The following is a 24704-nucleotide window of genomic DNA, read 5'->3' as shown; positions in this document are numbered from 1 at the left end:
GTGGAATTGTACCCCTCTTATCCTATGGTCTTGTCAATATTTCCATTTTATGAATAAAATTTTAAAAAAAAGAAGAAAAAGTTTAGTGGGACTTCTCAGCTATGCAGTCTATATTGTTCTTTGTTTTGCCCTTTACTATGTTTAGTTATAAAATGATAGTGTGGGGTGGCAGTAGATAAATAGCATAACGGTTATGCAAAAAGACTGTCATACCTGAGGTTCCGAAGTCCCAGGTTCAATCCCCCACACTAACATATACCAGAGCCGAGCAGTGCTCTAGTAAAAATAGTAATTTAAAAAAATAAATAAATAAAAAATAAAATGATAGCGTAAAGGTCATCCTTGCTAATGACAATGGAAAGTATAGATGTTGAATGAAACTATGTTTCATTTTTTTAAAATTTAATTTAATTTAATTTTTATTATTTTTATTTTTTTACCCAGAGTACTGTTCAGTTCTGGCTTATGGTGGTGCGGGGGACTAAACCTGGGACTTTGGAGCCTCAGGCATGAGAGTCTGTTTGCATAACTATTATGCTATCTACTGCCACCCCCTTTTGTTGCCCTTGTGGTTTTATTGTTGTTATGGTTATTATTATCATTGTTATCGATGTCGTTGTTGTTGGATAGGACAGAGACAAATGGAGAGAGGTGGGGAAGACATAGAATGGTAGAGAAAGATAGACACCAGCATACCTGCTTCACCGCTTGTGAAGCGACCCCCTTGCAGGTGGGGAGCCGGGGGCTTGAACTGGGATCCTTATGCCAGTCCTTGCGCTTCGCGCCACGTTCACTTAACCTGCTGCGCTACCTCCCGACTCCCAAAATAAAATTTTTTTAAAAAAGAAAGACAGTAATGACAAATATTGGAGAGGATGTGGGGGAAAAGGGACACTTCTGCGCTGCTGGTGGGAGTGTAAATTGGTGTAATCCTTGTGGAAAGTAATCTGCAGAGTTTTCAGAACATTAGAAATGGATTTATCCTATGACTCAGCAATTCCTCTCTTGGGAATTTACCCAAAGGAAACAAACAAAAACATGTCTATGTATAGTTATGTTAATAGGGGCACGATTTGTAATTGCCAAAACCTGGAAGAAGCCAGGATGTCCAACTACAGATGAGTGACTAAAAATTCTTTGATATGTATACAAAATAGAATGACACACAGCTGTTGAAAATTATGAAGTCATCTCCTCTGCATCACCTCGGATGGAATTTGAAGATGACATACTCAGTGAGATTTGCTGAACGGAGAAGGACAAATACCAAATGATCTCATTTATAAGCAGGACTTAATAAATAGGGATAGGGAGGGAGTGAAACATGGACTGGCGTGATGTATTGCATCAAAACAAAAGACCCTGGGGAAGGAGAGGGAAGAGGGGCAGAAGAGAACTTTGGGGTCCTGGTACATCATGAAATTTTACCCATGTGTCAATGACTACCCTGTAAACCATTAACCCTTTCAATAAAAATGATTTAAAAAAATACTAGAAAAAAAGATTGATTTTTGCAATTTTTCTCTAGACTTAAAATTACTTTGAGGGGCTGGGCAGTAGGTAGCACACCAGGTTAAGCATACATAGTACAAAGCTCAAAGACCTGCTCAAGTATCCTGATTCGAGTCCCGGCTCCCCCACCCACAGGGAGGTCACTCCACAGTGAAGCAGGTCTGCAGGATTCTTTCTTTCTCTCCCACTTTCTATTATCCCTTCCCATCTCAATTTCTCTTTGTCCTATGTAATTAAAAAAATCTTTTTTTCAGGGAAGCAATTACAGAAGTCAGACCTTCCACCTTCTGCAACCTACAACGACCCTGGGTCCATGCTCCCAGAGGGATAGACAATGGGAAAGCTAGTGGGGAGGGGACGGGATATAGAGATTGGGTGGCGGGAATTGTGTGGAGTTGTACCCCCCCATCCTATGATTTTGTTAATGTCTCCTTTCTTAAATTAAAAAAAAACTTTTAAAATATTTGTTTATTCCCTTTTGTTGCCCTTGACTTTTTTTCACTGTTATAGTTATTGTTGTAGTCATTGTTGGATAGGACAGAGAGAAATGGAGAGAGGAGGGGAAGACAGATACCTGCAGACCTGTGACTCCCCTGTAGGTGGGGAGCCGGAGACTCAGGACCTGGATCCTTATGCCAATCCTTGCACTTTGCAACACCTGTGCTTAATCCGCTGAGCTCCCACCTGACCCCCCCCCAAAATCTTAAAAAATAAAATAAAATTACTTTGAAATAAATTGAAAATATTTAAGTAATTTCAGTTCAAACACGCACATCAAAATACTCACAACAGATTGATTATAGGTAGATGGTTTTTCTCTATGCATAATAAGTTGGAAAAAATACAGATGATGTGTTTTCTGTAGCATTAATCTTTAAGGTTTCTAAGGTTACATCTTCTTGAGAACAATGTCACTTTGTCTTAGGATGTTACCAGAAATTTAATCTTACATGTGATATAACTGTGTGAGACAGTATAGATTAACACAGCAATGACTCTTTAAATTTTTCTCTCCAGAAAGTCAAATTTTAAAAGTTACTAAGAAATGTCCTACTTCTCGCTCCTCTTCCCAGTCAACTAGGAATGACAAAGATCATCATCTGAGAACACAACAAGACAAGACTCAGAATACTCTGGGAACCCACTAAGTCGCGGCCACCAAGTTGAAGATTCTACTATGACATCAATGTGTATTCCCTGGGCTGATGACCTCAACCAATGTGTCCTACCTCTCCAGAGCCCTAGCCCACTAAGGAAAGATAGGAACAGGATGGAGGTATCAACCTGTTAACATTCATGTCCAGCGAAGAATCAATTACAGAATCCCATGTCTCCACCTTCTGCACCCCATAAAGATCTTTGGTCCACACTCCCAGTGGGATAAAGAATAGGGAAACTTTGAGCCGCGGCTCCCCACCTGCAGGGGAGTCGCTTCACAGGTGGTGAAGTAGGTCGGCAGCTGTCTATCTTTCTCTCCCCCTCTTTGTCTCCACCTCCTCTCTCTATTTCTCTCTGTCCTATCTAGAATGATGACTTCAACAACAACAATAATAACTGCAACAACAATGAAAAATAACAAGGGCAACAAAAGGGATAATAAATAAATAAAGTAAATAAAAATATATGAATAGGGAAACTTCCAATGAAGGGGATGAAATATGGAACTCTGGTGGTGGGAACTATACCCTTCATATCACAATCTTGTCAATATTAAATCACTAATAATAAAAAAGTCCTACTTCTCTATATAATTCCAAAAATGTATAGTTTAAACACTGAGTATAAAAATTTTTGTCTTCTCTCTCTCTTTTTAAATTTTCTTTTTATCATAGCACTGCTCAGCTCTGGTTTATGGTGGTGTTGGGGGATTGAACCTGGGACTTTGGATAATCTCTTTGTATAACTATTATTCTATGTACCCCCTGCCCTAAAACTTTTGTCTTTTAAATTTCTGTTAAATTCATAGTTTCCATGGTAATTCCTAGGACATGCTTCTATTCAGTAAATATCTGTGGCAAAGACACAGTGAGGAAGATTTAATATAAATATGATCTCAGTAGAGATTAGTAATTTTATCTATGATACATCCATCAACTCCTATCATTATGGCCAAAATTAAATCTAGTTTTGCTTTTTATTTTTATTATTATCTATTTTTTTTTTTTTACTTTCTCTTCTGCATTCCAAGTTCAGAGAATCTGAATTCTGACTATTTCTGCAATCAAGTAGTTAATCCAGATGAACCTGAGTCAGGTTGGGCTGTTGGGCTTCTGGAAGGAGTGGCAAAGAGCCTTTTGAGCACAAGCCCATTAGAACACTTGGGTATAAAGTGACCCTGGGGATGGAGGTGCAGCTTCAACTAAGCTGACAGCAGAAGACTCAGGAGCAAGCTGAGCAGAGAAGCAATGCTTTCCTACACCTGGAGGAGAGAAGACTATCAAAAGTCACACGCCAGAGACTAAAGCTTATTTATTAGGAAGCAAGCAAAGCATCAACACTCACAGTAAATCCAGAAGTGAACCAAGGTGCAGGAGATGATGGGTCAGCCAGGTGTTAGAACACAGAAATCAGAACTGCAACAGGAGCTCAGAGGAAACGAAACAGATGTGGAAATAAGCTGCAAAAGCCTGGGACATCAATTTTTTTTTTTTTTTTTTTTTGGTATTTGGATGTTTGCCCACATGGGGTCAGCAGAAATGTGAACCACAAAACCGCAGCCTTCCCGGGATCATGACGTCCTGGCAAACCACTGGGGGCTTGCTGATGGTGCTGGTGGCTGGGGCTCAGAGCTGTCTGACAAGTGTCATTCTGAAAAGACTCCTGATGTTTTAGACAGCTGTCTCTGCTGTACTTGACTATGTTTACTTCCAGCTCAGAACCAGAGAAAGCCAAGCAGAGTATAATCAAGAGCCTTCCAGTTTTCATCTTTATCTTCTCTTGTCCCCACCTTCTTTCTTGATTTCAAAATTAGAGAACTGTATGCTCCGTATGCAAGTTTTGTTGCAAATTATTTATTTACATTTCTCTCTCTCTCTCTGCACTGAATAATGCAACAATTGCCCTTTGAGTATAAGGCAGCTTTGCAATAGTTCATAAATTCATCTCAATATCCCTGATGATCTATATATGTGTAGTAGTTTAGACCAACTTGAAAATTATTTATTTCAGAAAGAGAGGTGGAGAGAAAGGGAGAACCAGAACATCACTCTAGCACATGCAACGTGGTCAATCTCAGGACCTCATGCCTCAGAGTCTAGCCGCTACACCAACTCCTGCACTTCTGGGTGGGTTTGACCCTTAACCCACTGTAGTATCTTACAGATCCATTAACTAATGAGTTGAGCAAACCCTTTGTAACACTTTGATTTTGTATTTGTATGAAAGTTGTGATTTACCTACCTATAAAATTACTTTTTAATGAGTCTTTAATCCAAATGTGTTAGTCTGTCCTTGGGGTGGACAACTAAAAGTAGGAAGAAGAAATGTGGAGATAGCAAGGTTAAATATATATGTGAAATTTCTGGTTCCCTTAATTTTCTTTTTTCTTTCTTCCTTTTTTTTTTTGCCTTCAGGGCTCAGTGCCTGCACTAGAAATCCACTGCTCCTGGCAGCTATTTTTTCCAGTTTATTGGATAGGACAGAGAGAAATAGAGAGAGGAGGGGGAGATAGGGAGAGAGGAAGACAGACACTTGCAGACCTGTTTCACCACGTGAAGTGGACCCCCACTTGTGAAGGTGGGGGAGAGGGCTCGAACCTGGATCCTTGCTTGAGTCCTTGCATGTCTTTTTTTTTAAAAAATTTTATATTTATTTATTTATTTTCCCTTTTTGTTGCCCTTTTTGTTATTGTTGTTGTAATTGGTGTTGTATTGTTGGATAGGACAGAGAGAAATGGAGAGAGGAGGGGGAGACAGAGAAGGGGAGAGAAAGATAGACACCTGCAGACCTGCTTCACCGCCTGTGAAGCGACTCCCCTGCAGGTGGGCAGCGGGGGGCTCTAACCAGGATCCTTAGTCTATCCTTGAGCTTAGCACCACTTGCGCTTAACCCGCTGCGCTACCGTCAGACTCCCGAGTCCTTGCATGTCTTAACGGGTGTGCCACTGCCATGGTTTTCTTAAATTCCCCAAACTAAATTTACCCCCAGTCTTAGGTCAGTGATGTATCTGAACATTAAGACACTCAGAGGAACTGGGGGCCATGTGCAGAACTAGGCAGGTGGGGAGGTGTCAGGCTAGCTTTGCTGGCGGGAGAGAGAGACGACCAGGGACTCATGGCTGAGTGGTATGCAGTTCAGTCTTTATTCATGTGAAACACAGTGCAATCTAAGATATCTCTAATCACAATCTTGTCCTTATATATCCTGAGGCGGAAGAGTTAGGTCTGAAGAGGATGTATGTAGGACAGGGGGTGGGGAGAAGGAAAAAGCGTGCAAAACAGTGAGGATTAAACCAATGCCCTGGAGGCAGGGCGGTGCTTAGTTAACAGTTGTTATATAAATAGAATACAGTGTTAAGCAGGGGGGATTAAACCAATGAAACAGAAGGGGTCTTAGAAGCAGAATTTAGAAGCATACCAACAGGGAGAGATGTAGGGAGATGACCGTCTGGACACCCTCTCAAGTTTGGTACTAACGCAGATTCTTGCTTCTTGCCACGTGTACTTAACCCCCTGCGCCACCGCCTGACCTCTTAACGTAGATTCTTTAAGAAGCGCAGGCCCTTCCCTTCATCCCCTTCTGTGCATTAGAAGCCAAATCTTTAATATGACTGTTGGAACTGAGAGGCCATTGAGCAAGACTAATTGTTTTGCACTCAGAACGTCAACACAGTATTCAAAGATGTGGAATTCTTTCATCTCTCTCTCTTTTGCAGTCACATGGAGGCTACTTCAGTCCTTTTTTTTTAATTAAAAAAATTTTAATTATCTTTATTTATTGGAGACAGCCAGAAATCAAGAGGGAAGGGGGTGATAGGGAGAGAGACAGAGGGACACCTGCAGCTCTGCTTCACCACTTGCAAAGTTTTCCCACTGCAAGTGGGGGCCAAGGGGCTTGAACTTGGGTCCTCGCACATTGCAACATGTGCACTCAACCAGGTGTGCCACCACTGGGTCCCTGGGTCTTCATCTCTTTATGGAAGACTCCTGAATGAGGTAAAGCACGTTAACTGGGGGCCAAGAGATGGTATAAGCCATTGAACACACTTTTCTATCACCTGGGCTAGAGACCTGTTCCTCACCTTCAGGGGGATGCTTCAGCCACCAGTGGTAAAGAAGGTCTGCAGGTGTCTATCTTCCTTTCTCCCTTTCTGTCTTCCCCCTTCCATCTCAATTTCTCTCTATCCTTTCTAATAAAATAAAAATAAATAAATGAGGAAAAATTGCTTCTAGGGGCAGTGAATTTATAGTGCCAGCACCAAACCCCAGCAATAACCCTGATGGTAATAAAAATTAATAAATACATAAATAAATAAAACAAAACACATTAACTAAATTCTTATGCTTTCCTCTCATTAGTCTGTTTTTTTTTTTTTTTTTTTTTTTTTTTTTTTTTTTTTTTTAGGGATTTCTGCTAAGAGTTTAGAGGGGGAAAGGGAAAGATCTCTTTTTGTCACACCAAGTCAAAAACAGCAGCCACACATCCCATATCATTAAAGCAATTACAATCAGGTCCAGTCTTTTTAGCTGTGAACTGAATAGAAACCCCACCAATAAGCCACCACAGGGTTGTTTCAGGAATTGCAAAAGACTCTAAAACAGTGCCTCACTTAACAGTAAAAGTTTAAGCACTGTTGAGATGTTGTTGCTATCTGACTTAATGGTTTCCTTAGATTTTATTAGGAAATAATTCAAACACACAAGGGACTCTGTTGAAAGGAATACATTTTTGGGCTTCTAGCTAATTCAATTACTAGTGTCTCTAATGAATTCTTCTGATATTTTTATGATCAATTGAAATAACATTTATTTTGAATTTGTGTTTCTCCCTAAAAGAAAACGTCAGCTGGTAGATTCCATTGTGAGCAATATAACAGTTTTCCCGGTGTTACTGTAAAGCTACCCTGTGCTCATTCCATCCATCCAGAAAATAGGATATTCTGAGCCTATAAGCTAAAGGAGTTTATTCATTCTGCATTAAGATGACTCACATGGGTCAGTTCATTTCTTGTGATGAAGATCTGAACTGCCTAGCTGTGTTTCTTGCTGTAAACTCACTGACTTATTAAAAATCCAGTCATGGGGAGTTAGGTGGTAGCGCAGCAGGTTAAGTGCACGTGACGCAAAGCACAAGGACCTGGTTCGAGCCCCCAGCTCCCCACCTGCAGGGAAGTAGCTTCACAGGCAGTGAAGCAAGTCTGAAATTGTCTATCTTTCTCTCCCCCTCTCTGTCTTCCTCTTCTTTCTCAATTTCTCTATGTCCTATCTAACAACAATGACAACAATATTAACTACAACAATAAAACAAAAAGGGCAACAAAAGGGAAAATAAAAAAAAAAAGAATTTCTAAAAAAAAAAAAAATCCAGCCATTTAGAGAATACATCAGTTACCAACCTAACGGGGAAAAAAAAAAAAAAAACCCAAAAAACCCTAGCTTTAAAAAAAAAAAAAGTTCTGTTTGGCATTCTCTTAGGACTAATGAATAAGTTCTTTTTTTGTTGCTTGAGAAAAATGTAGAAAGGAAGAAAAGGTCATTCTTTAGGAAGTTGCTAAATAGTTCTCAGTGATTATAGCAGAATCCACTTTACATGGCTGAAAATAGATTTTTTTTTTAAATGAAGCATTTGCTTACTTGAGGCTGAAATAAATGAGAGTTGATATTCTTGTAAGTAGTCTAATAACATGTTAGAATGATGAGACACGTTCTACAATAATTTTCCTCCTCCCTGTGTTCTGGGAGATGGAATACATTTGCTGAAGAAATCTGAAAATATCTACCTTGTCATATTGTAATCTCTCCTAAGAGACAAGCAATTTTAAGTGTGTGTCGACCTCCTCCCTTTTCACTAGTTCAGTCTCAAAGAACAAAAAGTCAGCCAGGATAATTTTTTTGTTTTGTTTTTGCTTGTTTATTTGCTTTGACATTTTAATAAAATATCCAAAGGAATAACCCACTAGGAAGAGACATGAAGTCACAAATACCGCCTGTGGCTCTCAGAGGATGAAGTGAAGTGACAGCTGTTACAAGAGGCCATCTCCATGGGAATAAATGTGCTTCAGTCACCCAATACCCTGAGCTCTTATGCTCACACACACATCCACCCCTCTCAGACACACCTGACCCCAGCCTCTCTGGACCTTCTGCCTCGCCCTGGGCTTCCATACCCCACTCCCTCAAATAACAGCCCCTTCTGTTCATTTTCCCCACATCCCAGCTTTGTTTATGCCCTTGTTGCTAGATACAATTTGACAAAGGCTCTCTACACTATGTATTGACTCATTTACCTTAATGGCCTGGGTTAAGCATAAAAATGTGGCTGAGGTGGGGCATGAGGATGGATGGAAAGTCAAGGATCTGAGTAGATAGAAGACAGGCAGGGAGGCAGATAGCATAATGGTTATGTAAAGAGACTCTCATGCCTGAGGCCCCAGAGTCCCAGGTTCAACCCCCTGTACCACCATAAGCCAGAGCTGACCAGTGCTATGGTTAAAAAACAAACAAATAAATAAAATCTGAGTAAATAGAAGACAAGAGATTACCCATAAATCTAGACAAGTAAGTGTAAAATTGGAGACACGTAAGACTTGAGGCTTACACAGGAAATATACTCATGTCAGGCACAAAATACTGTTCTGGAGCAAAACACCCTTCCCAGAAAAAGCTAAGAATTTATCATCTTTGACACTTTCCCCACTTTCTTGGCTCATGCATTTAAAAGCTATAATTAAATATATGGCTTGTGTGTATATGTATGTATTATCATAAAATCATTTACAGGAGAACGTTTTATTATTATTAATGTTGACAAAATAAAAGCTGTGGGGCAGAACGACAGACAGGAAACAACTTGCTTAATCTTTTTTTTTAAATATTTATTTCCTTTTGTTGCCCTCTTTTTAAAAAATAAATCTTTTTTTCTTTTTTTCATTTTTTAATATTTATTTATTTATTTATTCCCTTTTGTTGTCCTTGTTTTATTGTTGTAGTTATTATTGATGTCGTTGTTGGTGGATAGGACAGAAAGAAATGGCGAGTGGAGGGGAAGACAGAGAAGGGGAGAGAAAGACAGACACCGGCAGACCTGCTTCACCGCCTGTGAAGTGATGCCCCTGCAGGTGGGGAACCCGGGGCTCGAACCGGGTTCCTTACTCTGGTCCTTGCGCTTTGCGCCACCAGCGCTTAACCCACTGTGCCACCGCCCGACTCCCCCTTTTTTTTTTTTTATTGTTGTAGTTATTATTGTTGTTGATGTCGTCGTTGTTGGTTAGGACAGAGAGAAATGGAGAGAGGAGGGAAAGACGGGGGAGAGAAAGAGAGACACCTGCAGACCTGCTTCACCACTTGTGAAGCGACCCCCCCTGCAGGTGGGGATATGGGGGCTCGAACTGAAATCCTCATGCTAGTTCTTGTGCTTTGTGCCACCTGCGCTTAACCCGCTATGCTATTGCTCGACTCCCATCATGCTTAATCTTATATAGACAGATAACAGAATAATCTACTTGTATCACCTTAGCATTATTTTTTTGCCCTATCCTCATTTTTTTAAAGGTTTTATTTATTTATTAATGAGAAAGATAGGAGGAGACAGAAAGAGAAAGAATCAGACATCACTCTGGTAATGTGCTGCTGGGGACTGAACTCAGTAAATCATGCTTGAGAGTCTAACACACTGTGCTACCTTCCCACCACTCACTTTGACATTTTCCGTAATCAAACTATTGATTTCATTAGTCCTGTTGCTTTCTGAACTTGTCGGTGATTCTGAAATTAAAGGGGGGGGATTACCAAACAATTCTAATGGGCAAACTGTACTTTATTTAGTCATCACTGGCATTTCACCCACTCTGGACTGACCGGGCCCTTTATTACTAGATATTACTTTCCTAAAGGAACTTTTGTTGCTGTTATTGGGGCTTTACTCTTCCTGGCCAGATTTTTCAAATAAAGAGAGCTAGGTAACCAGAGGTAGAGTGACAGAGGAAAAAAAAAAAAGACATCACAGGGGGCTGGGGCGGTCGCGCAACAGGTTAAGTGCACATGGCGCGAAGTGCAAGGATTGGCCTAAGGATGCCAGTTCGAGCCCCGGCACCCCACCTGCAGGGGGGTCGCTTCACCAGGGGTGAAGCAGGTCCACAGGTATCTTTCTCTCACCTCTCTGTCTTCCTCTCCTCTCTCGATTTCTCTCTGTCCTATCCAACAACAACGACAGCAACAACAACAACAATAACAACAATAACAACGATAAAACAACAAGGGCAACAAAAGGGAAAAATAGTCTCCAGGAGCAGTGGATTCATAGTGCAGGCACCGAGCCCCAGCAATAACCCTGGAAACAAAAAAAAAAAAAAAAAAGAAAGAAAGAAAAAGAAAAAGAAAAAGAAAGAAAAAAGAAAAAGGCATCACAACACCAAAATTTTCTCCAGTGTGCTCGGAGTCAGTCTTAAATCTGGGTTGAGCACTTGGCAAAGCAGGTGCACCATCCAACTAAGTTACTCTGCCAGTCCCCAAGTGAGCTTTTTCTAGACTTCCATAAGCCTATCCCCTAGGCTAAGTTAAGGTCTCTACATTTTTCACTTACAATTTTTAGTTATCTATTCACATTTGATAGGTATTTGTTTCCCCCACTTCTGCATGCTGTAGTTTTGCTTACCTTTTTATCTCTCCAGAGCTACTTGCCTGACAAATAATAATAGTAGACAAGCTCAGAAGTGCCCCACGTGGGCCTGCAACCCACAGGAAGTTGGTGGAGGTATTAGCTGCTGAGTGTAGCTTGTATTTTTTTCAAGTATATTTATTTATTTAATTATTGGATGGAGACAGCCAGAAATTGAGGGGGAAGGGGCTGATGGAGAGGGAGAGAGACAGAGACACCTGAAACACTGCTTCACCACTCGCAAAGCTTTCCCCCTACAGGTGGGAAGCAGAGTTTTGGACTTGGTCCTTGCACATTGTAACATGTGTGCTCAACCAGGTGCACCACCACCTGGCCCCTGTAGAGTTCAGTAATATCTACTGACTGACAGAATAGCTATTCAGTGGATTTTGAGGCATGTACTCTGCTGCCAAGCCATGTTCCAAACCCTTCAATGGATTTGTATATACTGCTTTCATATACATGGGCATCTTGATAGTAACTAACATTTATATTTGGTCTGAGAAGGCAGAGATGAAGTTGAGAATGGAATTTAAGTTCTTAATTATCATCAAATTCATTAATTCCTGTTTTCTTCTTTTCTATTAAGGGCGTTAAGGGAATGCTGAACACCCAAGGAGAGCAGGTGTCACGCCGCAGTGATGTGTTAAATCTTCTCTACCAAATAATTAGATTGGGACTTTTGGTTGACAACAGGTTCCATTTCTAGGAAAAGATGATGAGAACCCCCCCACCCCCAGATTATTTTCTTATAGAAAGTCAGTAAGTTCACTATAAGCATTGTGGTTGTCTATCTTTTATTGCTTAGAATTAAACCAGTTTAATTAACTACATTCAAAAGGATGGAAATGCCAAAAACACTTAATTATAAAAGTAGCACTTAGCACATTACAGTAACACCTAGTTCTTCCTGAGTACATGTTAACGACCAAACAACGCTAATGACCTGACATGTATTGTCACATTTAATGCTCACGACAATTCTGTGAGGTATTAGTATTTTTTAAAATACTAATACTAGTATTTTTTTTCCAAGAGGTTGAATGAGCTGCAAAAATTGTCAAGCCTGGGGGCTAGATGGTAGCACAGTGGGTTACTGTTCATGGCGCGAAATGCAAGGACTGGCGTAAGGATCTGGGTTCAAGCCCCTGGCTGCACACTTGCAAGGGGTCGCTTCACGGATAGTGAAGCAGGTCTGCAGGTGTCTAGCCTTCTTTCCCCCTTTCTGTCCTCCCCTTCTCTCTAGATTTCTCTCTGTCCTATCCAACAACAGCAACAGCAATAACTATAATAACAACAAGGACAACAAGGGCAACAAAAATGGGGGAAAATGGCCTCAGGGAATGGATTCATAGTGCATGCACCGAGCCCCGGTGATAAACTCTTAGATCTGACTGGCTTTAGGGCCTCCCTCTCATCCCTGTCACACACAATCTCCCCATAGCTATTAGTGGCTAATATGTTTATCTGCTCTTCTAAATCCTGAAAACCTCTGGGGAAGAACTATATTATTTATTTACCAGAGCACTACCCAGCACTGGCTTAGGGTGGCTTGGGGGATTGAACCTGGGACTTTCGAACCACAGGCGTCAGAGTCTCTTTGCAGAACCATTATGCTATCTCCCTCACCCTTACATACTCTTAAAGTTCAAGCACAGCACAGAATGAAGGAAACAGAATATATATTCAGTAGAAAATCCAATGAATGGAGGAGGAAGTGTTTTTTTCTTCCCAGTCATCAAACTCTAACATACCTAATATAGCTTCAATGTGAAATACAGCTAGTTACATAATATTCAACTGTATAATGTGCATGAATAAAATATACCACACACATCAAATTCTTAGATAATACAACAATTGCATGGGAAATATACGTATTTTTGTTAGGCTGGTAAGAGGTGTTTATGTTGAAGCTTAAGAAATTGTCCCTTTGGGGGGCTTGGCGGTAGCGCAGCGGTTAAGTGCACATGATGCGAAGCACACGGCCCAGCGTAAGGATCCCGGTTGGAATCAACTCGCTCCCTAGCTGCAGCGGTGTCGCTTCACAAGAGGTAAAACAGGTCTGCAGGTGTCTTTCTCTCCCCCTCTCTGTCTTCCCCTCCTCTCTCGACTTCTCGCTGTCCTATCCAACAACAACAACAGCTATAACAAAAATAACAGTAATGATAACAACAACAAGGGCAATAAAAACGGGAAAAAAGTGGCCTCCAGGAGCAGTGGATTCATGGTGCAGGCACTGAGCCCCAGCGATAACCCTGGAGGCAATAAATAAATAAATAAATAGTCCCTTTATTGGGTTAAAAGGGTCAAGGTCAGATAGCAGTACTTTAATATATGGTGGATCCTAAACAAGCATCTATGTGAACTCCTCACTGTATAATCAAGTCACCTGCTCCACTGGCAGTTTCCACTCAGATTTGTTATTAGGTCCAGGGAGAGAGAGAGTGTAGCCCTAGTGCACAAGGTTTGCATGCATGTGAATGCAAGAGCAGGTGTGGTCCTAGAGCCATTAATAGCCCAGATGACTGGTGCTCTGGTGAAAAATAAAAAGTGAGGGTGGTGGGAGGGGAGCTAAAAGTTGCACACAGGACTTGTAGGAGAGCTTTGAGATGTATCGTAAACTGCCAAAGAGAAAGCTCTATGAAAAAAAAATCACAGCTATTACTTTCTTGAGGTCCAACAATGTAACCAAATACAAGTTATTTTTTAAGTCATTAGAGATAACTCAACCCCTACATATATTTACTATATTTGGCTTGGATTCTCCCCCTCCACCCCCTTCACCCCTTCTCCCCTTCTTCCAGTTGTACAAGGGAATCTAAGACCTCTGGATTTTAAGCATGAGAGTCTTATGCATGAAATTATGCTGTTTCTCCCACCCTTGGCATGGATTCTCTAGTTGCTAATTTGTGTATCTCTCTTCAAAATTCCTTCTCCATGAAGTCCTCCCTTTTCAATATAAACTCTGCCTTTAACTCAAGCTCTGCTGATGGCTCCTTCATGTTCCTTCAAACAGTTTTGTAATTATTTACTACATGTATTTATAAAGATCACTTTTGTTGGGCATTGTGGTTTATTACATGCAATTATGTAAAGTGTTTGTGATGAAGGGATCATACCAAACAGATCCAGTCTTTCTACTAGAGGATCCACTGGTTGACTCTGGGCAGCTTTTTAATGACTTTTTTTTTTTTTTTTTTTTGCCTCTTGCTCACAAAGGAACATAAAACCAAAACTTCAGAAAGTAACCTTGGCAGCACACATCTGTTTTGCTTTTGCATAACCTCTGGGAAAAAAACAACAACATGATTTCTCCTTACTAATGGGCTAAACTTCTTGAGATTAATTATTATTATTTTTTTGGTTTCATATTGCTTGGAACTTTTGTCATCTGGGGATTCTCTTTCTTTGTTTTTGTTTTGCTAGTGATACCAAAAAGGCCTACTGTTTCTATGTTCTTGGAATGTCCACCTATCCCACTGGTTGACCTGAATCTTTTTCTTATTCTACTTCTTCAATCTTCAACTAAAAAAAAACTATTCAAAGCAAAGACCACTTGGGAATTTAGATAAGAACTAGTTGTTTTAGTCTGACTTAGAGAACATTCAACTTTACAGGCTAGTTAAACTCTGAGATGCTGAATGGAGCTCAGCAACACTGCTATTCCAAGTTTTTAGGCTGAAGTGAATACCCTTATTACAGATCAGAATCAATATGAATTCCTCAGAGGACAGAAGTTGGCAATTGTTGAAAATAGCACAGTGAAAATGTAAATGCTATGTAATTCCCCAGTAGACGGTATGCACAAGTGGGGGTAACGCCTAGAGTTGCTTTTTTATATATATTTATTTATTCCCTTTTGTTGCCCCTGTTTTCTTGTCGTCGTCGCTGTTGGATAGGACAGAAAGAAGTGGAGAGAGGAGGGGAAGACAGAGGGGGAGAGAAAGATAGACACCTGCAGACCTGCTTCACCACCTGTGAAGGGACTCTGCTGCAGGTGGGGAACAGGGGGCTCGAACCAGGTTCCTTACGCTTCACACACCATGTACACTTAACCCGCTGTGCTACCGCCCAACTCCTGAGCTCTTTTTTTTTTTTTTAAGCTTTATTGTTTTACTAACGGGGGTGGGCAGAGCATCACTTTGGTGCATGCGATGCTGAGGACCAAACTCACCACTCCAGGCTTGAAAGTCCAACACGTCATCTACTTTGCCACTTCTTGGACCACATAATAGTAAGAGATTTAATCCATGATTTATTAGGGTGTTCCCATTGGTTGATGGTGTTTTCCCAGTAAATATGTAACACTTGAGAAAAATTCACTGGAAAATATGTTTGGGGCTCCAGGAAATAGATTATGCATTTATATACATGTTTGCCTCCTCAGGTGCCAAGACTCTCTCAGGTGCTGGATACCTGGACACCTGCTATCTCAAAGTTGGGATGAAGTGAGGGTAGTGGCTTAGTAAAGGCACTTCTCTTATGACATTTATTATTATTATTTTCATAGGGGATGTTTCAAAGAGGGTTGCTTTAGTGAAAACGACTTTTTACTTCCACAATTCTTATTTGCATGCTGCTCTCACACAGTATTCTCTCAGAAGCCAAAGACTATTCTGAGTTTCTGTGCTCCAGAAAAAAAATACATATATTATATACATGAGATTTATTTATTTTTAATTATTATTATTTATTTATTTGTTATTGGATAGAGACAGAGAGAAACTGAGAGAGAAGGGGAATATACAGAAGAAGAGAGACACCTGGCTCCCCACCTGCAGGGGAGTCAATTCACAGGCGGTGAAGCAGGTCTGCAGGTGCCTGTCTTTCTCTCCTCCTCTCTGTCTTTCCCTCCTCTCTCCATTTCTTTCTGTCCTATCCAAAAACAAAAACAGTAATAACAACAAGGGCAACAAAAATGGGGGGAAATGGCCTCCAGGAGCAGTGGATTCGTAGTGCAGGCACTGAATCCCAGCAATAACCTTGGAGGCAAAGAAAAAAAAAATCTTTGTGCTGCCAATAACAGCAGACAGTAGATTAGCCAATATTTTCTTGAGTTCATGTAACATACAGGTGACTGCTCTTAGTTATTGATACATAGCCCCTTGCCCTCACAAAAAGGAAAACCAGAGACTTGCAAATAAGTAACCAAACATCTGAACTCCCATTTCCCTTTGCTTGAACATGGAGGTAAACACCTAGTCAAAGAATACTTAACCCATCTAAAAAGTTCTGAATAATTAATTTCATTTGAATCCTTATATCAGAAGCCAAAATTTATATTTCTACTTGTACCTGTAAGAGTTGTTGCCTCTAGTGTTTCATACATTCACGTTCACAGGGATCTGTTGATTCTGTTTGTTAATGAGCCAAGAGGCTAATGAAACCAAGCCTGAGTGATTGGTTACTCAGGATCTATTTGCTTCATAGAGATAACTTCCCACACAGACAATCCTAGGTCCTACTTAACACGTGTCCTTCTATCTTCTAATGATCTACCAGGGCAATTTATTCACTTGTTTGAAGGGAAGACAGAAAAATAAAAAACAGAAAACACTATTCTTGGATCATATCTATTGAATATTTCCTCATGCTTGGCACCGTTTCTTTAGCAGTTAAGCGAAATTTGGAGGCTGGTGAGGTAACTCATCTAGGAGCTTGCTCTGCTTGTCATTGCTAGATGCAGGTTCGAGTCCTCAGTATACCACAGGGAGGTCCTATGGCATTGAGGAGAACTTCAGTGCTGCGCTGTCTCTTTCTCTCTTTGCTTCTTCCTTTTTTCTCCCCCCCCCTTTTGTTGCTTTTTTAAATTGTTGTAGTTATTATTATTGTTGTTTTTGATGCCATCGCTGTTGGATAGGACAGAGAGAAATGGAGAGAGAAGGGGAAGACAGAGAGGGGCAGAGAAAGATAGACACCTGCCTCACCGCCTGTGAAGTGACTCCCCTGCAGGTGGGGAGCCAGAGGCTCCAACTGGGATCCTTCTGCCGGTCCTTGCGTGCTTTGCCACGTGCGCTTAACCTGCTGTGCTACTGCCTGACCCCTTTCTTTTTCTTTTTTTAAAAAATATTTTTTATTTACTTATTGTTGTAAGGCGATGGCATACCTGGTTAAGCGCATACATTACCAGGTGTGGACCAGGGGCTTGAACCTGGGTTCTTGCGCACTGTAATGTATGCGCTTAACCAGGTATGCCACCGCCTGGTCCCTGCCTTTTTTTTTTTCTACTTGAAAAAAAAAATGACGCAGAGCATTTAAGTGCTGGTGATGAAGAAAAAGCATTTTCATCTTATCTGAAAAAAACATTATTCATCTTATTTTTTATTATTTTTCACTTATTAGTAAATAATAAAAAATAGTATGATTAGAAAATATGAAAGAAGTAACTAAATATAAAGGATTTGAATCACCAAATACTTACTTACTACATATGAGCTGGTTACCCATGAATGGATCAATGACTGAATCAGTGCTGGAAAAGGGGTGGGGTGGGGAGGGGATTAAATAGAAAGCTAGAAGGAGCCTATCCCATTGGATTTCTTTTAGAGGAAAGGAAACAGGGTTTGTTCTGCCTCAGGTCATGAAAAACGTGGGAGGCAGAACAGAGCTTAGAGCTCTGAGATGATAAAGCCAAATCAAATAACCAAATTGAACAATCTTGTGCAACCACAGATTGAAGACAGATTTTGAAACTGTTCAATTTAAGAGAATGTTATGTTAGATAATTCGGTGTTTTAAAAAAATATTTATTTATTTATTCCTTTTTGTTGCCCTTGTTTTATTGTTGTAGCTATTATTGTTGTTGATATTGATGTGGTTGTTGTTGGATAGGACAGAGAGAAATGGAGAGAGGAGGGGAAGACAGAGAGGGGGAGAGAAAGATAGACACCTGCAGACCTGCTTCACCGCCTGTGAAGTGACTCCCCTTCAGGTGGGGAGCCGGGGGCTCGAACCGGGATCCTCATGCCGGTCCTTTCGCTTTGTGCCACATGCGCTTAACCCACTGCGCTACCGCCCGACTGCCAGTGGTTTTTTTTTTTTTTTTTTTTTTAAAGGATTTATTTATTTTGAGAGAGACTCAGAATACATGAAATTCTGGGCAGAGACTCAGACTTGAGACCTGGTGCTCAAAATGTAACACCTTATCTAACTCCTTGGTCAACATTTCTGTCTTTTACTTTTATTTTTCTTGTGTTGTTGGAGCCTCAACATGTGCAGTTTCATTGCTCTGAGCTACTTTTATGTAGCTAGATGGGTAGATAGATAGATAGATAGATAGGTGATAGATGATAGACAGACAGACAGAAGCACAGATAAACAGAGACAGAAAAATAGGAGGTGCTACCACCACAGGACTGAAGTTTCCTCTGGTGCTTAAAGACTCCTTCTATGCCAGGGCTTGAACCTGGGTGGAGTGTATGACGAGTGAGATATTTCTTTGGCTCATTAATTAACTAATTAATTTTTACTTACTTATATAATTCTCTTTCTCTCTCTTTCTCTCTCTCTCTCTCTCTCTCACACACACACACACACACACACACACACACACACACACACACACACACACACACAAACATGAGTGTAACCACTATGCCATATCCCCAGCCTAGGAACTTTCAATGTTATAAAATTTCTAGACTACGGAAGCAATGTGCTATTAAAGAAAGAGAGAAATGGAAGAGGATACCACTGGAAGAGGCCTACACTTTTAAGCCATTAAAATTGTGCCATAAAAATTATTTTGACCCCTCCTACCTTATGTTTTTGTTCATTAATCCTTTCTTTTTTTTTAAATTTATTTATTTTTTTCTTTTCTTTTATTTATTTATTCCCTTTTTGTGGCCCTTGTTGTTTTATTGTTGTAGTTATTATTGTTGTTGTCGTTGTTGGATAGGACCGAGAGAAACGGAGAGAGGAGGGGAAGACAGAGAAGGGGAGAGAAAGACAGACACCTGCAGACCTGCTTCATCACCTGTGAAGCGACTCCCCTGCAGGTGGGGAGCCGGGGTTCGAACCGGGATCCTTATGCAGGTCCTTGTGCTTTGCACCACCTGTGCTTAACCCGCTGCGCTACAGCCCAACTCCCAATGTTCATTAATCCTTTCTTAAATAAAAAATTAAAAAAATATATTTTGAATAAAATATATTCAAATTCCCAAATAAATTTTTTTTTTTTTACCAGAGCATTATTCAGCTGTGGTTTATGATGGTGCTGGGGATTGAACCTGGAAACTTTAGTGCCTCAGCCATGAAAGTCTTTTTACATAAGCACTATGTTATCTCCTTAGCCCTAACTAGATTTTTTTTTTTCTTTTACCAGAGCACTGTTCAGCTCAGACTTATGGTGGTTTGCATGACTGAATATGGGACTTTGGAGTCTCAGGCATCAGTCTTTTTATACAACCAGTATGCTGTCTCTTCTACAAGAACTCAATTGTGTTACAGCCTACCTGTGGGGGCAATAGGAGAAATTAATAATTTTTTTTAATATTTATTTTTCCTTTTGTTGCCCTTGTTTTTCATTGTTGTTGTAGTTATTATTGTTATTGATGTTTTTGTTGTTAGATAGGACAGAGAGAAGTGGAGAGAGGAGGGGAAAACAGAGAGGGGGAGAGAAAGACAGACACCTGCAGACCTGCTTCACCGCCTGTGAAGCAACTTCTCTGCAGGTGGGGAGCCAGGGGCTCGAACCAGGATCCTTACACTGGTCCTTGCACTTTGTGCCACTTGTGCTTAACCTGCTGTGCTACGACATGACTCCCAGAAATTAATTCTTTTTTTTTTTTTTTTTTTTTTTACCAGAACACTGTTCAGCTCTGGCTTATGGTGGTGCAGGGGATTGAACTGGGACTTTGGAGCCTCAGGCATAAAAGTGTTTGCATAACCATTAAGCTATCTACCCCTGCCCTGGAAATTAATTCTTATCAAGTCTCCATACTATGTAAAAACATATGGTCATAGAAACCTTCATATCAAAAAAAAAAAGAAAAAAGAAACCTTCACATCTCTCGCTATTGTAAGGATCTCTTGACGTTTCTACAAAGTGATTTGTTTTCCCATCCTCATCTCCCTGTCTTTCTTTCCTATTCTTTTCCCTTATTAAGAATCTTTTTGTGAAGTGGGGTGGGGTGGAGTAGGGGGAGGGGGTATCATAGCTTGGCCTGTTAGACTACCAACTTGCATGCCTGAAGCCCAAAAGCTGCAGGTCCAGTCTCCAGCACCATCATTATGTGAGAACTGATCAGTGCTCTGGTTCTCTCTCTTCTTTCTTTCTTTATCTCTCTCTCTCTAATGACAAATCTCTCATAAGTCATTTTCCCCAGTGTGCCCTCTTTTCCCTTTACTTCTTTTAAGAGGGTATATAAGCCTCACATTCTCATCATATCTTTGAATATTTTTGTAAATTCTTATATATATGTTAATAAAATACATTAAACTTTGTATTTTCTTTCACTAAATTACTTTGCCATTACTTTGCAGCCCCCCTCCCAACTAATTCAAAAATGTCCTCTCCAACATAAACTATCAACTTAGCACAACCATTTTCAAATTTGCATATTTTCTTCAACTGCATTTACTTTTTATATAGTTCTAATCATGGTTAACATTATAATAAAAACATCCACAATTATGCTAAATTATGATTTCTTTTTTTTTATCTCTGTTTATTTATTGGATAGAGACAGCCAGAAATCGAGAGGGTAGGAGGTGACAGAGAAAAGGAGAGACAGAGAGACACCCACAACACTGCTTCACCACTCACAAAGCTTTACCCTGTAGGTAGGGACTGAGGGCTCAAACCCAGGTACTTGTGAATTGTAACATAAGCGCTCAACCAGCTGTGCCACCACCTGGCCCCAAATTATGATTTTCTTTTATTATTATTATTATTATTTATTTACTCCCTTTTGTTGCCCTTGTTGTTTTATTGTTGTAGTTATTATTGTTGTTGTTGTTGGATAGGACAGAGAGAAATGGAGAGAGGAGGGGAAGACAGAGAGGAGGAGAGAAAGACACCTGCAGACCTGCTTCACCACCTGTGAAGCAACTCCCCTGCAGGTGGGGAGCCGGGGTTCGAACCGGGATCCTTATGCCGGTCCTTGTGCTTTGCGCCACGTGAGCTTAACCCGCTGCGCTACAGCCCGACTCCCAAATTATGATTTTCTAATGACTGTTAAATACTTTACAAAGATAACTTATAAGAAAACCTAATATAACTTTGTGTATAAGAAAAGATTCTTGAATCAGTCTCCTATTGTTAGATTTTTAAATTTCCTCTGTTTTTTTTTTGTCTCCAGGGTTATTGCTGGAGATTGGTGCCTGCACTATGAATCCACTGTTCCTGGAGGCTAATTTTTTTCCCTTTTTGTTGCCCTGGTTTTTTTTTTTCTTAATCATTGTGGTTATTATTATTATTGTTGTTGTCATTGTTGCTGGATAGGACAGAGAGAAATGGAGAGAGGAGGGGAAGACAGAGAGGAGGAGAGAAAGATAGACACCTGCAGACCTGCTTCACTGCCTGGGAAGTGACTCCCCTTCAGGTGGGGAGCCGGGGGCTCTAACCTGGATTCTTATGCTGGTCCTTGCGCTTTGCGCCACATGCGCTTAACCCACTGCACTACCATCTGGCCCCCAATTTTTTCTTATTTTAAAATGATAATTAGAATACATTTTTGAACATGAAGAAATACATTCTCATTTTAAAATGAATGTCATGGCTACTTGTACAAACAGGGAGCTGATAGAGCAATTATATTACCAAATGCACATTACCTTGCTCACTCATTCTCTAAGATGATTGCCCCAAGTTGTGTAGACTTTAAAAAGGGAATGTTGGGTTAAATTTCTGACTATAGCAGATGACAAATAGTGGTACAAAACACAGAAAATGTATGACATTCTCTTGCAAACTAAAAGATGTGAAACTGTGATAAAGTAATAAATATAGATGATGAAAAAACTTTCTTTTCTCCAGGGTTACTGTTGGGGCTCGGTGTTTGCACCACAAATCCACTGCTGCTGGAGCCTTTTTTTTCCCCCTCCTTTTGTTGCCCTTGTTGTTTTATCGTTGTTGTGGTTATTATTATTCTTGTCATTCATGCTACTGTTGTTGGATAGGTCAGAGAGAATGGAGAGAGGAGGGGAAGATAGAGAGGGGGCAGAGAAAGACACCTGCAGACCTGCTTCACCACCTGTGAAGCGACACCTCTGCAGGTGGGGAGCCAGAGGCTCTAAACCAGGATTCCTTACTCTGGTCGTAGTGCTTCTCACAGAGTGAGCTTAACCAGCTGCGCTACCGTCCTACCCCTAAGAAAAAACTTAAATTTTTTTTTTAATTTATAATGTTTATTTACTTACTCCCTTTTGTTGCCCTTGTTTTATTGTTGTAGTTATTATTGTTGTTATTGATGTCGTTGTTGTTGGATAGGACAGAGAAATGGAGGGAGGAGGGGAAGGCAGAGAGGGACAGAGAAAGAGAGACACTTACAGACCTGCTTCACTGCCTGTGAAGCGACTCCCCTGCAGGTGGGGAGCCGAGGGCTCGAACCGGTATCTTTAACGTGGGTTCTTGTGCTTTGCGCCACCTGCGCTTAACCCCTGCGCTACTGCACGACTCCAGAAAAAAACTTTTAAGACTATTCAGAATCTGGAAGATGTGTAAGCATGATGAAAACTATTCAGTATGAAGATTGACTCTAGCAAGGGTCTTGAGACACAGGGAAAATTTCCTTGGATTTTTTTTTTTCCTCCCCACAAAAAACTCCAAGAAAAACAGCAGATTAATTTAGTCATAAGTTCATGCAAGTGTGGGCAGAATGAATTTGTTTTAAGCTAAATGGACCAATTTAAGACAGTCTGAAATTTCTATTATCAAACATTTGGCTTTTTATTAGCTATCCTTTGGGGCAAAGGGCAACCTAATAGACAAAAACAAAACAAAACAAAACAATCTATCACCGCTCACTGTTCTCTGATCACTAAAGGAACAATTCAGTAGCTGGACCTGTTCTCTCAGCTACTTTCCACCACTTAGTCATTTGTCCTTTATGAGTAGAGAGCCCAGGTACCAATTACTCTAACAGGCAATTGATTATAATTTTTTTTTTAAATGCAGCAACCACAAAGCTAGGGCTTTTTTGAAGAACCACACACTGTTCAGTTTGAAAAGAAAAGAAAAAAAGAAAGAAAGAAAGGAGAAAAAAAAAAAGAAAGGAAGGAAGAAAGAAAGAAAGAAAGAAAGAAAGAAAGAAAAAGCCCAAACCACATTACAGCTCAATTTAGAACTTGCTTCCTACTTTGTAATCTAGGGAGGGCAAAGTCAATTTTCCTCTGAGCACCATTCCCTCCTTCTATTTTGCTCTATAATAGGTTTTCCACAAATGATACCTGACTGTTTTTGGATCACAGCTGCTTTAAGTCCACATTTATGAGCTATAATTATCTAGGTAATAGGTAAAAGCTGCGAAGGGGGCACCATTGGAAGTTTTTCTTTGTGTTGGCTTCCTCCCTCCCCCCGCAAACAGCCACACACTTTCAGTGTTTTTGGAGTTAATCAGTAGCTGGAGCAAACCTTGTTCCAATCTCTCCTGACAGAACCAAAAAATATGAATCTGCACATAGGCCTTTTTTTTTTTCTTCCCCAAACTACTAGGAGTCCTTTTTCCTCAATTTTGCCAGTTGGTAGTTAGTCAAAACACTGTTTTGCAAATTAAAAATTGATGAGTATCTGCAGGAATTCTCCTCAGGTTTGAGGAAAACAAACAAGAAAGCACTTACCAGTTCTGCTGTGAGGAGGGAAGCTATTGTGATGCCTGGGTGTAACCTCCTGGCTCCTGAATGAAATGGAGGGTGGTTGTCAGCACTGCTATATTATACTCTTCCCAGCCTCCCCACTTTGGCTTTTATCTGGCTCTTGAAATGACACTGAGCAGAATGATGTTGGGTTGCAAATGTGGTTCTTTTCTTCCTTCACCACCCTCTATAAAAATGCATCATGTATTCCAAGAGAAAAGTAAGCAATGAACATACTGTACAAATTACTTATTTCGCTGTGTGTGTGGTTTGTTTTTGGAATGGAAACCTTTGCCATTGGCTGCCATGCTGTTGGCTGGAAAGAAATGGAGGCACAGATCCTTCCTTTGTTTGGGTGGACTTTTGCTGATTAAAAGTCAAGTGAAGTGAACGAACAACAAGGGAATGAAAAGACACTGCCATGTCAAAGGCACAACGAATGATTAGACTCATTAGAGGAAAGACTTTAGTTACTGGATTTCATTGTGTTTTTCATAGCAAAGAACTAGAATCCCATATTAAGTCATATATTTCAGCTTTTATTTCTTTACATAGGCAGGCTGAGAGAGAACTTTCCAGGT

General features: G+C 40.4%; 1 protein-coding gene across 2 annotated transcripts in view; it reads right to left on the bottom strand.

The window, feature by feature from the left end:
* Window positions 1-24266, bottom strand: part of CMKLR2 (chemerin chemokine-like receptor 2) — a 58888-nt gene extending 34622 nt beyond the window's left edge. Inside the window, exon 1 of one of the 2 annotated variants that reach the window (XM_060194057.1) lies at window positions 24109-24266. The gene's annotated coding sequence lies outside the window, so the exon portion shown is untranslated. Of the gene's footprint in view, window positions 1-4014; window positions 4549-24108 lie in introns of those variants that run through there. The other variant, XM_060194058.1, reaches the window with a different exon arrangement.
* Between the last annotated feature and the right edge of the window lie 438 nt (window positions 24267-24704).

The sequence above is a fragment of the Erinaceus europaeus genome, chromosome 7 (genome assembly GCF_950295315.1).
Source record: "Erinaceus europaeus chromosome 7, mEriEur2.1, whole genome shotgun sequence".
NCBI lineage: Eukaryota > Metazoa > Chordata > Mammalia > Eulipotyphla > Erinaceidae > Erinaceus > Erinaceus europaeus.
The sequence above is the reverse complement of the archived record's forward strand: the minus strand, read 5'-3'. Positions and strand labels throughout refer to the sequence as shown.